The sequence below is a fragment of the Nannospalax galili genome, unplaced genomic scaffold, assembly GCF_000622305.1.
Source record: "Nannospalax galili isolate Female #2095 unplaced genomic scaffold, S.galili_v1.0 scaffold898, whole genome shotgun sequence".
Lineage (NCBI taxonomy): Eukaryota > Metazoa > Chordata > Mammalia > Rodentia > Spalacidae > Nannospalax > Nannospalax galili.
In genome coordinates, this window is record NW_008342399.1 from 2,042,635 (window position 1) to 2,054,864 (window position 12,230).

The window sequence follows — 12,230 nt, forward strand, 5'->3', positions numbered from 1 at the left end:
TGCTGATCTGAGTACTTAGAAGCATCTTTGCTCTGGAAATTGTTATTGAATATGTTAATGCTGTAATGAAATGTTTCTAATCATGTGGTTATTAAATAATTTTAAAAAAATTTAAAAAAAATGGTAGGCCTACACCTCCATCTCTTTTTCTCTCTTAGTCAATTTATCTGCTAGATTGGAGGCCCATTCAGAATATTTCAGCCTCATGTTTCTTTCTCACAGCAATTCCTCCCTTACACCTTCAGTTTCCCTCCAGGCTAGGTATCTTGACCTGCCTCTGCAACTGCTTGCTGATAACTTACCCCTGATGTGCTACTCTCAGGGTTTGTAATATCTTCTCTAGACCTTTGGCTGTTCTCAGAGCATCTGCATACTTCCACAGTGGACCCCAGCCATCAACCAGGCATGCCATTCCATAAAACCTAGGAAGAAGGCTGCTATCCTGGGCTTTCCTCCACTGATAACATCTACCTAGGTGACCTCACTTTAGCCATATCTCCCACTATCCACCAGACTGCCCATGTCACTGCTGCGACCCACCAGCCTGATGGGGATAACCCACCATGTCAAAATTTCCTCTGCCAACACTCTCCCCTCACACAGCTTTGCTTCAATGGTTCCTCTCATTCCCTATAAAGGGGATAACACCATTACTTTCCCAAAATCATCCTCAGTTTTTGTAGTATCCTGCTGACTACACCAAGTGTTGCTAAAATTTTTTCGGCGGTGGGGGATGTAAACAATATGCACCCCTTTTCCTTGGGTCCCATTGACAAACCAAGTTACAATTCTACCAAAAGGCACTCTGGGAAACCAATGAGTTTATTGGATTTACATACAGAGCAATGGATGAGGGTTTATTTGCAGCAATATGGTTTGTGCCCCACCCCAAGGCTGTACCGGAAAGTCTTCATCCAAGTATGGATGATAGCTTCCCCATACACAGCCACAGACAATGTTGAGTGATCCTCTCTTAGCCTTCCCTAGTGTATATGCTCCATCCCTTCTCCAGGCCACTTGCAATTAGAGTGGAATCATCATGGGCTGGCAGGTGTGGCTGCAGAGTCAGGTGAGGTCCTGTGACTCTCACTGCTCCTCAATCTAAGCAGAGGCATGAACAGTCAAGAAGTCCAGCTGTGAGAATCTTTGGCAAGTGGGCACAGCTGAGCTCAGCAAGGTGGCAGCTATCTGACCTGAAGGACAGTCCTCCACAATAGAAAGTGTGTGTGTGTGTGTGTGTGTGTGTGTGTGTGAGAGAGAGAGAGAGAGAGAAAGTTAATGAGGTAATTTGATCACACCATCATGTAGATGGGAAATGGGAAAACAATTCTGATAAAACCAGAGACTAAGATCCTCCCATCTCTCCTTCCCTGGGTCTATCTTTCATATATCTGAGAGATATCTTCTGTTGCATAGGACTGTCTTCTGATGGACAAACAACATCTTCCCATGCTTACCTAAGATCATCAAAGCTGAAAGCTTGTTGACTGTTATGCACTACAAGGAAGGAGGACTAGGGAGAGTCAGCCATACCTCCCAATCAATTCAGTCAGTCCTAGTTGCAAGTGGTCTTGGGGGAGGGACTAAGGGTATATAGGCTGAGGAAGCCTAGGGGAGGCTCTTGCCATTTTATTTGGCTGTAGGGAAGCCACCATCCATGCTTGGGTCACTTTCCAGTGTGGCCTTCAGGTAAGAGCACCCACACTCTTGTAAGTAAACCTTCACCATTGCTCTGTAAGTAAGCTCAGTAAGCTCATTGGTTTCCCAGACTGTAGTTAGGAAATCATAGCTTGGTTTGTCATTGGAACAAGGGAGGAGGGGTAGATGTTGTTTACACCCTTCCTGAAAGAATTTTGACTACATTTTCTAAGAACACTGAGGGCCAATGTTATACATTTTCTTTATTCCCAATTTAAGCTTCTGTTTTTTTCTGCTGGATAAGTAGAACTGGTGTGAGCATCACGGCCCTTCAGCCCCAGGGATGGATTCCTCCTAGGTTCTGAATCTCTGAGGACCCCTGTGTGTACCACAGGACTCCTGGCAGGTGTCCATTCCAAAGGCTTGAAGCAATTAGGAAGAGGGACTTAATTTGGGGGCCTTTTCTCTAGCCACTAAGAGTTTGATCCTGTCGTATGGAGGCCTCATCATGTGTGTTCAGTGTCCTTGATGTGTGAGGTTAAAGGATTCTGGAAATGAGAAAGAAGCAAGAAACTATGAACACTTGGCTCATGTATCAGAACAATGCTAATCACATCTGTTTCTATGATTTGCCCATGCCTGGTTACCAGGTAACACAATTACTGTTTAGACTGGAAAAATTTAGTCAAATAAATTTTATCATGCATTTTGATTACCAACTCTTTCCTTGAATGCTCTATTTTCAGAGCTTATTATTTGTATAATGGTCATTACTTCCTATAGCTGAAAACAAAATTAAAGGGAATGATTGTGTGAACTATTTCTGACTAAACCTTGTAATTATTTTGTTGTCGTTGTTGAGTGGTATTTTAGGATAAATTCTAAATATGGCCAAACTTATATAATCATAGCCAATTTTTAACCTATTGCAGAGCTGGAATCAAGAATGAATTCCAGCTTATAAATTTCTCTGGTAGTTATAATTTGAGCCATATGATGGAACAGGAATGTCTTATTTAGCAAATGCTGTCCTGGGGAGAGAAGATCTAAAGAAGACATGCTCCTAGTGGCATATAGGCTAGGCTATTGATTCTCACCCTGAACTGTAACTGTTTTTCATCCCACCCTGGATACATGTTTTGTGTTGCACCTTAAATTTTTTTTGGATTTATTTGTTTTTTTGTGTGTACAAATGTTTTGCCTGCATGTATGTAAGTGCCCAAAGAGGTCAGAGAGGGTGTTGGATCTCTGGAACTGGAGTTACTGATGGTTGTTAGCCACCATGTGGGTGCTGGGAACTGAACCCTAGTCCTCTGCAAGAGCAGCCAGTGCTCCAAACCACTGAGCTATCTCTCTAGCCACCCAAGTGTTTTTTTAACATTAAAAAAAAATCTCACTTTCTTTGCTGATCTACACTTGATTTCTTGATCATTTTCATGAAGGATTTGTGATCTGCCATTACCCTCCTCATTTTTGTTTGGTGGGATTTTCCCTTATTTTCAACAGATTGAACATGGCTATTACACACCATTTTTTGAAAAGTCAAGATTCATTAAAAGTAGCCACAGAAAAGAAAATAATGGCAAGAGATTTCAGCTGAGTTAACAGGATGAACAGAGCACTAGAGAAACATAGACTTATGCATGCTGCCACTTACTAGCCAGAGAGGCACAAGCTGAGAAGGTCCTGACATTTGACCCTCCCTCCAGGATGGGTTAGTGTGCTTCAGTTTTATGGATGCTGGCAGAAGACATACCAGGTGTGGTGGTTTGAATGAGAAATGCCCCATAGGCTCAGGTATTTGAACACTTGGTTCCCAGTTGTTGGAGTTGTTTATGAATCCTTTAGGTAGTGGAGCCTTGCTGGAGGAAGTACATCACTGGGGATGGGCTTGAGAGTTTATGACTTAGCCCCAATTCCAAATCCAGCTCTCTCTCTGCTTTGTGTTTGCATTGAAGATGTGATCTCTCAACTTTCCGCTCTTGCTACCTACTGCCATGCCTCCCCTGCCATCACGTCCCCTCCTTCTGGAACCTCAAGCTAAAATAAACTCTTCCATAAGTTGCTTTTGATCATGGTGTTTTATGATAGAAACAAAAAGTAACTAATATACCTGGAAAAAGAACAGCTTTTTACTCTCAGCCTTGACAGCAGTAGAGCATCAGCAATTTGAACAGATCCCTTGAGCTTTAGTTCTCACAGTGTGGCTGTAACAGGGCCAGAGGACACCTGCATTAGAAAACAGCATTAGCTAGAGGATATTTTCAGGCTAATGCTGTCTTTTAGCATTTTTAGCAGTTGTATTACAGAGTAGAACCATGAACTTAAAGAACCCCAAATCTTTTATAATAGGCAGTAAGCAAGGTAATGACAGTTTCTGTCTTCTAATACTTCTCATTATACAGATATCCTTTCAAAGGGTATGGAGTAAAGGGCATTCAATGCAGAAACATGAGTGAAAAGGTCCTCTGACAACGAACACATATGCAAAGGTGCTGTCTCTTATAGACTGGCTTCTGGGAGAGGCTTACACACTAACCACATAACTTGGCAGCATATAAACAAATCTCAACTATTCTGAGTTAGGCATGCTATCACAAATCAGGACTGTATGGCTAGTATTGACAGATGTGGCTCTTTCTACTGACTGGTACCTGTGATGCTTCTTCAGCCAGCTTATGAATGTTCTGTGTGTATCTTCCTGTCATGGAACTCAACACAGAGGTGACTGACTGTTAGCAGTAGAGGAATTTAAGGACTGTTTATTCTTCTTGTTTAGAGGCATGGGCTTCTTGGGAGGAAGGTGTTGGTGCTTTTAGGAATTGCTATTTTTGACTGTTTTGTCCCAGTGTCTGGCAAGACCCTTTTCAAAAGCCCACTTTGAAAATGTGTTCACTCTGATTTTGTTAACTGCCTCCTCAACTGTTTATATCCTGGAGAACATGGCTGCAGTTTTGCTCAGTGGGGGCAAGATGGCTTGCTTCTCCAGTCAGATGGAGGCTGTGAGGCAGCACTGGTAGATCAAGGAGCAGAGGAGGGTAGGGAGGAATGGGCAGGGGGGAGGACTCTGTGCATCTGTACCATCTCACCAGGGGCTAGTTATCTTGTTAGCTGCAGAAATCCATGGTATGAGGAGTCCTGTGTTTGTGTATTTTACTCAATAACATATCCCTCTTTTTTATTTTCAGAAATATCCCTCACTAAAAGCAAAAGTGATATAGTCTTAGTTCATAAAATTTGGGAAATAGAGAAAAGTAAAAAATAATCTGACCCTAGCAATCACAGCTTTGAAACTCCAAATCCCCCAACAATACCTTGGTGTATATGGAGGCTGGATGGTGGAGTAGAGATGTGGACAGGGTGAGTGAGCCATGTGAAAGACAAAGGCAGGCTTTGGATAAAGTATTCCAATCTGGAATATGCTCTTGTGATAGGGAAATGAGTCCAGTGTGGACTGAACTTCAATTTGCAGAGGTGAATGGGTACTTTTAAGAAAAAAATGAGGGAGTTAGAGAGGGAGGTGGGTGAAGGCTTAATTGACTAAATCATAAAAACGGGAGTGGAGAGTTGGTCCATGTGACTCCCGCTTGGTTTGCTCACCCATGCTTCTCTAAGACAGGTTCCTATGCAAGCTGGGAGGCAGGGTTTGTTCACTGGAACAAACTGAATTCTTCTGGTATTTGGGAGCTTTCTTGGGCAGGTGCTTTAAGCCAGGGTGGATTCATCCTAAGGGTGTTACCTCAAGCTCTTTTGTTCATGTCGTGATAGTCTAAGATTCAGACATAGTTAATCAGTGAGGCTTAGAGGAAGCTGACTGGAGTTTGGTCAAAGGCAGTCTTTGTCTTCAGGCAGCCTGGTTTCATTCCTAGCTCCACACGTATAGTCTGGGTGGTTTGTTTAATCATTGTAAGTCTCGTGTGAGCATATTTACTTCAGACGATCTCATCTTCACTGTGTCTCTCTAGGAACTGATGGAATGTAGCTCAGTGCCTAGCACACGGGAAACATTCAACAAACACAGCAGTTGCTTATACTGCCTTTTTTTTTTTTTCACTATCACAACTCACGTACTATCGTAACCTGGTCTTTAGATATAGAGATAGGCATGAACATTGCTTTTGGTTATGGGAGTCCTTGAAGGCAAATGGCCTCTTACTAGCAGTGGATGTAAGTCAGGCTGACCACACCAGGAGACAATTAGCTGGGCCCTGAAGGACTGCCCAGGACTGTCTGGGCATGCTGTTTGGGGGCCTGATCTGGGCAGTGGCCCCTTAGGAGAGGGCACCAATTAGGGGACACAAACACCATGTGATTTTTTTAGAGAACTGCAGAGTTAGACTCTTCAGCTCCAGTCTGGGCCAGTGATGCATGCTCTCTCACCTCTGCACAGGAGGAGAAAACCTTTGATTTGGGAAATAAAAGAGAACTGCCTGACCCCACTTGTAAAGCAGGGCAACATAATACATTACAGCTGACCTGGGTGTCAGACACTTTGCGTCAAAGATGACATACTTTTCTTCTCCACCTTCCAGGTAGGAGCCTGGGGAATTCTCCCCTCTGAGCAGTTCTTTGGGCCTGTGGGCACCCTGCAAACAGGGCCCCAAAGCAGCTGTGTTAAATGAAAGGCAATCAACACTCACTTTCTGTAACAGCAGAGTTCCCTCAAGCCTCCCTGCCTTAGAGACAGGGATTTGTGCCTGCCACAGAGGAGTCTGGTGCTCTACTGCCTCATCTGCTTGGAGCTCTCACAGTGTTCCTGAAACCTCCTAGGTTCAAATCCTAGTGGTGACACTTTCTGCTTGTGTGACCTGAGTCTCTGTGCCTTACTTTCCAGATCTGTAGAATGGAGATGGTGACACCTCACAGGGTTGTCACAGCATTAAACGCTTATGGAAAATGATTAGATGGCTGCCCAGCACATGGTAACAGTGATTTTTTTTTTTTTTAAGACAGGGTCTCTTTCCTTGACTGGCCTGCAACTTGCTATGTAGACCAGGCTGGCCTAGATCTCATAGAGATTTTCTGAGTGGATGGTTGTTATTATTATTTTTTTTTTGGTATTTTATTTATTTTTTGTTTTATGTATATGAGTGTATTGCCTGCACATATGTAAGTGCGCCTATGTCATGCAGTACCCATAGAGGTCAGAAGAGGGCTCCAGATTCCCTTGGAATAGCCACCATGTGGGTGCTGGTAATTGAACCCAAGTCCTCTGAAAGAGCAGCCTCTGCAAGAGCAGCTAGTGCTCTTAACCATTGAGCAATCTTTCCAGTGCCCAGTGATTGTTATTTTTAACCGTTACCATTATAGGCCAACTCCAGTTCCATTGCTTCTAGCCTGATCAGCACAGTTTTGATTGTCTACCTTACTCTGTAACTCCAATGCATGCTAGCTTAAGGTCCTTCTAGGACTGTGGAGCTTGGGGTCTTTTGATAGTCACTCAGAACTAAGACTCTCTTCTGCTCCATTTTCTTTCCTTTCATTGTTCTAGCAGGATAGTGCCACCTTTTTCATACCCTTGGGCAAAGGACATCCTTCTCTGTGGAGGAAGGTCATTCTCTATGACTGAGTGTGTAGCTTCAGGAGGGATTCACATGGAAGGGGATACCTGCTTAGCCAGCCAGAGATATTCCAAATACACCCTGGAAATCAGTGGGGTAACAGATATCACAGCCAGCTTACCTTCCCATACAGTTGCTCCATCCTGATGAAGATGAAGTGTCCCTACCTAGAGGCCACTCTGCTTAGGAGCCTGAATGATGCTATAATATAGTACAGGAGGCTGAAGGAGGCAGGAGGCTCACAGGCTGCCCTGTAGCCTGAGGATATCAGTCAGGAGAGAGAGTAGACTCCCAGAATAAGCTGTGTGGAGGATGCTCTGAGAGTCCAACAGCAGTGCTCCCAGGTCTCTGTCCCCTTGAATGATGTGGAAACAAGTCACTTCTAGACAGCATGGATGTTTGTGGTGCCTTTTGGTTCTGCAGTAATGATAGCCTGGGTATGGCAGCTCCAGGGTGAGCTGGGCTGATAGTCAAGGCTCCTTCCCCCATGGCTGTCACATGTAGGTAGGTGATGTGTCTTTGCTAGTAGGTGAGGCAGCAGGCACACAGAAATGATGGGGATAGGCTGAAGGTGGGTGGGGACAGCTGCTTCCCAGAATAGTACCACACTGTGGCATTCATTCCAAAAGAAAAGAAAAATCACTATACCATGGTGGGATTGAACAGGCTGCATTGTCCTGAGTGGTTTCTGGCTTGTTGACTGGCAGAAAGATGGTACTTGCCTTGGGGTCTGAGGCCGATGGCAGAGCACAGCCTCCAGCTCCAAGCACCAATCAATAGAGAGGCAGAAACATGAAAGTGTCCAGGATTCTCTGTGTCTCTGGTTGGGCTCGCTCCTTCTGTCTAGAGGTAAGTAGCTGGAGCTCCTGACCAAGGTGCAGCTGGCCCTTTCATGAGATTGGAATGCTGGATCTGAATCCCATCTCCACCTTCTATGGCTACAGTGAGGTACCTGACATCTTCTAGTCATGGTGTGATTATGTGTGAAACAGATGACAACAAAGGCATACAAACTCGTCCTGATGAAGGTTACAGCAGACAGTGGCCCACAGTGACAGGTCAGTGTTAGCTATGGCCACTGTTCCTTGTGAAATTTGAGCATTTACTTTCTGTACCCATGACAGACTTCCCTAGCCTTCTTGGTGCTGGGGCTGAACCTGGGGCCTTGCACACATGCAGAAAGTGCCCTGTCCTTGGGTTATATCCTTACTCTCTTTGTAATTTTTTGTTTTGAGATAAGCTTTTACTAAGTTGCTCAGCTAGGTTTAAACTTGCTCTTTAGCCCAGGTAGGACATGAACTTGTGATCTTCCTGCCTCAACCTCTCAAGTAGCCAGGATTACATACCTGCACCACCAAGCCCCCCTCCCATCTCTGTCTAAAAGATGGAGTTTTGCTATATAGCCCAAGTTGGCCTAGAACTTTTTGATCCTCCTGCCTCAGTCTTCTGACGGCTAGAATTGTACTGTGTCCTGCTATACCTGGCTGGCCCCTTCTTGAGCTACAAGGAGGTATTTATTCTTCTGAGGCACCACAACGAAGAAAAACACAAACCCTGGACTCTGTATGGTCCAAACCCTACCCCTCTGCCACCTTCTAGCCCATGAGCTTTGGGCACATGTTTCCCCTCCTTCTGTCTTGGATTTCTGTATGAGTGGGAGAATGATGGGAATCTTCCCTATAGGGGTTATGTGGGCTTAGCCCTTTCACTTGGTCCTAGGTTGGCAAACCAAAATATTAGCAGTTGTGGCTCAGTGTCTGGGGAGAACCTCCTGTGGCTCTCACCAACTTACCACTCAACAAGCAACTCTCTTTTTCTTTTAAAAATTATTTATTACTTTTACTTTTATGTGTATGACTGTATTGCCTGCATGTATGTAAGTATACCCATAGCATACAATACCTGCAGAGGTCAGAATAGGGCATTGGATCTCCTGGAACTGGAGTTACAGACAATTGTTAGCTGCCACATGGGTGCTAGGAAACTAACCTGGGTCCTCTGCAAGCACAGCCGGTTTTCTAACTGCTGAACCATCTCTCAGCCCCTCAACAAATAGCTCTTAGTTGGGTTGGATCCAACATGGTGGAGTAGCTCTCTTTGATTCCTTCCTTCTCCGTTCTCCCAGGTTCCACTGAATGCTTTTAAATGTGTGACCTAAGAGAAACAACAGAAATAGACTGGGTCAGGATCTGAAAACTTCCTAAGATGTAGAACTTGCAGTGAGAAAGAATAGTTGTGTGCAAATCACCCACAGCTCTCACTGTGAACATCTCCTGGCCCAGGGCCAGAGCTAAGGTGTTTGATCTTAGAGGCTACTGTCAGGGACAGCTCTGTGGCCTGCCCCCTATGCTTTTCATTAATGCCTCCTTTCTCTCCAATTGCTAAAGAAATCTTCAGCTTAGAACCTGAAATTCTACCCCTTGTGTGCTAAGATGGCTTCTAGGAGAATGTAGTATGTTGGGCTAGACACTAGAGAGAACCATCCATGCTCACAACTCATCTCTGTCAATTCACAGGCTATCATACTGATTTCTGGAGAGGATCGTGCTGATGGGAACTCTCAGCTCCATTCCGCTCAGGCCCAGAAATAATGCATATGATTGCAATCTGTTCTGCTCTCTGAAATATATGGCTGCATTAGTTACTTTTCTGTTGCTGTGATAGAAACACTGATCAAAGCAACTTATAGAAGGAAGAGTTTATTTGAGCTTACCATTCCAGGGGAATTACAGTCTGTCTTGTTGGGGAGGCATGGCCGCAGAGGTAGTTGGAGGAGGAGAGGAAGCTAAGCTCTACCTCTACAAGCAGGCACAGGAAACAAGAATGTGACTGGAGATCCTGCAAGGCTTAAGAACTCTCTAAGCCCGCCCCCAGTGATGTGCTTCCTGCAGCATAGCCACACCTTCTAAGACCTCCCAAAACAATGCTACCAACTGGGGACTAAATGTCCAAATACTTGGAGCCTGTGGGGGACATTCTCATTTAAATCTCCACAATGGCCTTGGACAAGATGCCTAACTTCTGTGAGGATCCAGTGTTGCCTATGAATCAATCAGAAAGAGAGTGAAGTGATCTGTCTCAGATCATTCTCTGACCAACAGGACAGTGGTGCTGACTTTGCTAGGCTAGGCCTGGATGGTAGTTGAGGTTGGGGGAGGGTGAGGTTGAGGGGATGGGAAGAGGGCAGAGGCCTTCCCCTGACCTTGGCCAAGTTACTTAAACCTTCTTAGTCTCAGTTTGCTTCTGTATAAAATAAGGATAATTACTGCCCACGAGACATATCTATGGTTCTGCACCTATAGACCTAACAAATATGGACTGAAATATTTGTAAAGAAACAAAATGGGATCTGTCCTGAACATGGGTTGACTTTTTTCCCACTTGTCACCATTCCCTAAACAATATAGGGTAACAACTGTTTATGCAGCACTTAACATTGCATTAGGTATCAGAAATAACCTAGAGGTAGTTTAAAATATATAGGGAGATATGCATAGATTGCATGCAGATACCGCAGCATTTAAATAAGGGATCTGAGTGTCTTCACTCTTGGTGTTTTGGGTGGGAGTTCCAGGACTCAATCTCCATAGATACTGAGGAACAACTGTACTTTTCTGTAGGGATGTTACTTGAATAATTCTTTAAGGCTAAGTATCTGGACTCCTGAGACGGATTTTCATGTGGGCCCATAAAACTGGTCCCATTATTTTATATCTATAGCTACTGTTTAGTTTAATCATTAGGCAAATATTTGTTGACCATTTACTGTGTGCCAGGTATTGAGCTAGGCTCTGGGGACACAGTGATGAAATAGGCCCAGTATCTGGCTTAAGGGTCTTACTGAGGTTCAAAAAGTACGTCATCAGGCCATTTCCTTCCCTCCCTCCTTCCTTCTCCCTCCTCCTTTTCCCTTCCTCCCTCCATCCCTCCCTTCTCTTTCTCTCCTTCTTCCTTCCTCTCTCCCTATCCCCCTCTTCTTTCTTTCTTTTTCTTCTTTCCTTGTCAATCATTTATCAAGATCTGTGTGCAGCAAAAATGGCTAGGCCTATAGCTAATATAATCCATTCTTCCTCTTCACTATAGAACCCTGTGTCATTGGATGTGGCAAGATGAGCATTGAGACATTTTTTTTGCAGCTTCTTTGCAGAGGTCTGTGTCCTATGAAGAATAATGAAATATAATTGGAAGTCACTTAGTGGGACCAGTAATGCAAGTCTCAGCTGCTGGAAGATGAGTTCAATTTTGATTTGTTTTAAGTAAATGCAGAGCACAATGCAGAAACTGGTTCAACTATCTTCCCTAAACCTCAAGAAATGACAGAGAAGTATAACAAATAGCTTAATATGAAACATAAAACATGCAATACTCTCTCAATTTAGATCAAGAGTAACTGATAAAACCTGCTTTCTCTTCCTCAGATTTCCTTAAAAATTGGGCAAGCCAAGGAACACTCCTAAATCCTAAGAGATTTGGCACCATGAAATTAAATACAGAATTAAGCATTTCATTTCAGCTCTGTTGGTATTAGATGGTGTTCCTGCTTCATCATTTTCTTAGCGGAGGGGGGCGGTTCACAGCCTTTATCAGAAGTTCTGAGTGTTTTAGCCAATCTGCATGTCCTCCTTGTGGTTGGATGTTTAATAATATCAACGAAATGAGAATGTTCAAATCTACGTATTGCACATGCTCCCTCCTCCTAGGAAGTGTTGAGTGGCTTGCATTTGTCCAGGCCTCACTCTGCCAGTCAAGTTTAACCAGCAGAGTCTCATTCAGTCACCTCAGTATTCCTATGGTAGGAGCTAGGCATATTGCTATTTTCCAGATAGGGAAACTGAGGCAAAGGGAGTTTTAGAGGCTTATCTAAGGTCATGTGACTAAGAAATAATGATGGGACACAGACTCAAGTAGCCTTAAAAGTAAACTATCCTGGATCCAGGGAAATGGCTCAGTTGATAAAATGCAAGCATGAAGGCCTGAGTTCTAATCCCTAACACCCATAAAAGCCAGGCACAGCAGCATGCGCGTGTAATC

General features: G+C 44.0%; 1 protein-coding gene across 1 annotated transcript in view; it reads left to right on the plus strand.

The window, feature by feature from the left end:
* Znf366 (zinc finger protein 366) overlaps positions 1-12,230 on the plus strand; it is a 390,083-nt gene that overhangs the window by 145,102 nt on the left and 232,751 nt on the right. The gene's annotated exons all lie outside the window — the stretch shown is intronic.